Source organism: Oryctolagus cuniculus, chromosome 1 (genome assembly GCF_964237555.1).
Source record: "Oryctolagus cuniculus chromosome 1, mOryCun1.1, whole genome shotgun sequence".
NCBI lineage: Eukaryota > Metazoa > Chordata > Mammalia > Lagomorpha > Leporidae > Oryctolagus > Oryctolagus cuniculus.
In genome coordinates, this window is record NC_091432.1 from 66288769 (window position 1) to 66290805 (window position 2037).

Genomic DNA, 2037 nt, shown 5'->3' on the forward strand with positions numbered 1-2037 from the left:
ATTAACCATTTGAAAGTGAAAAATTCAGTGGCATTTATTGTGTTCAAAACATTGTGCAACCACCACTCTATCCTGTTATTCCAAAGTAAAACCCTTTACCCATTAGACAACGTCTCTCCATTATATATACTATTTTCTCTCTCCAGTTTCTACCTAACACCAACCCATGTTCTGTCTCTATGGATTTATCTGTTCTGGACATTGCATATACATGGGATCACTTGCAGGTGACTTTATGTTCCTAGTTTTTTTCACTAGCATAGGTTTTTGAGTTTTACCCACATTGTGGCACCTTTGATGGCTGAATGATACCCTGCTGTTTGAATGTACCACTAATTGTTTACCCATTCGTTGGTTGATGGGCATGGCTGTTTCCACATCTTGGTTACTATGAGTCATGTTGCTATGAACACGCACACACTTGTGCTTGTTTGAGTAGCTGTTGTCAGTGTTTCTGAGTCTATTTCCAGGTGTGTAATTATGAAGTCATATCATACTTCTGTGTTGAGGTCTTCTTTAAGGAACCACCAAACTGTTTTTCAAGTAGTTGAATCACTTTACATCTCCCCCACCCCCAGCAGTGTCTGAAGCTTCCAAATTCTCCACATCCTCACCAAAACTTGATATTTTTCTTTATAAAAGAATATCATGGAGGGCCGGCGCCGCGGCTCACTAGGCTAATCCTCCGCCTAGCGGCGCCGGCACACCGGGTTCTAGTCCCGGTCGGGATGCCGGATTCTGTCCCGGTTGCCCCTCTTCCAGGCCAGCCCTCTGCTGTGGCCAGGGAGTGCAGTGGAGGATGGCCCAGGTGCTTGGGTCCTGCACCCCATGGGAGACCAGGAAAAGCACCTGGCTCCTGGCTCCTGCCATCGGATCAGCGCGGTGCGCCGGCCGCAGCGCGCCGGCCGCGGCGGCCATTGGAGGGTGAACCAACGGCAAAGGAAGACCTTTCTCTCTGTCTCTCTCTCTCACTGTCCACTCTGCCTGTCAAAAAAAAAAAAAAAAAAAAAAAAAAAAAGAATATCATGGCCATCCTAGTGGGAAGGAAGTGTTTTTTGATATGCATTTCCCTAGTTACAATAACGAATTTGTTGACCATATGTATATCTTCTTTGAAAAAAACATCTGTTCAACTCTTTGCCTACTTTTTTTGTTAAAAATTTTTATTTATTTGAGAGGCAGAATTACAGACAGAGAGAGGAAGTGACAAAGATAAAGGTCTTCCATCTGCTGGTTCACTTCCCAAATGGCCACAATGGCCAGAGCTAGGCTGATCCAAAACCAGGAACCAGGAGCTCCTTCTGGGTCTCCCACGTGGATTCAGGGGCCCAAGCACTTGGGCCATCTTCCACTGCTTTCCCAGCCGATAGCAGATTGCTGGATCAGAAAAGGAGCAGCCAGGACACAAACTAGCACCGTCCCCTGCCTACTTTTTAAGTTGCTAAGTTGTAAGAGTTCTTTCTGTATTCTGGATATGAGATCCTTATCAGCATTTGAAACTATGTTCTCCCTTTCATAAGCTATTTTTTCACTTTCCTGAGCATGTCTTTGATGTACAAGAGTTTTTCACTTTGATGAAGTCCAAATTGACATTTGAAAAAACTAAAAAATATGAAACAATTCATGAATTAGCATGTCATCCTTGTTCAGGGGCCATACTAATCTCTGTGTTGTTCCAATTTCATTATATGTGCTGGTGAAGCATGCACCATTTATTTCTATTGTAGTTCATGTTTTAATGTCATAGCTAAGAATCCATTGCCAAATTAAAGGTCTTGAAAATTTACCCTGGTTTTCAGTTAAGAGTTTTAGGGTTTTAGTTGTTACTTTTACATTTTTGTTGTTCATCCATTTTATGCTTTTTTTTTTCTTTTTTTGGATCGTGTGAGGTAGGCGTCAAACTTAATTCTTGTATGTGTGGAAATTCAGTCGTCCCAGCACCAACTGTCCCAAGAACAGTCTTTCCCCATTGAATGGCCTTCCCAATGTGACTGGTCTCCATGAAATAGTCATGAAGACACATAAAGAACATGTTCT

The 2037-nt window shown here is 42.7% G+C and overlaps 1 non-coding gene across 1 annotated transcript; it reads right to left on the reverse strand.

Moving 5' to 3' along the window:
• Positions 1 to 1605: 1605 nt before the first annotated feature.
• Positions 1606 to 1709, reverse strand: LOC127485001 (U6 spliceosomal RNA). Its single transcript, XR_007912214.1, has one exon. It is a non-coding gene; the product is annotated as a U6 spliceosomal RNA (small nuclear RNA).
• Positions 1710 to 2037: the final 328 nt, after the last annotated feature.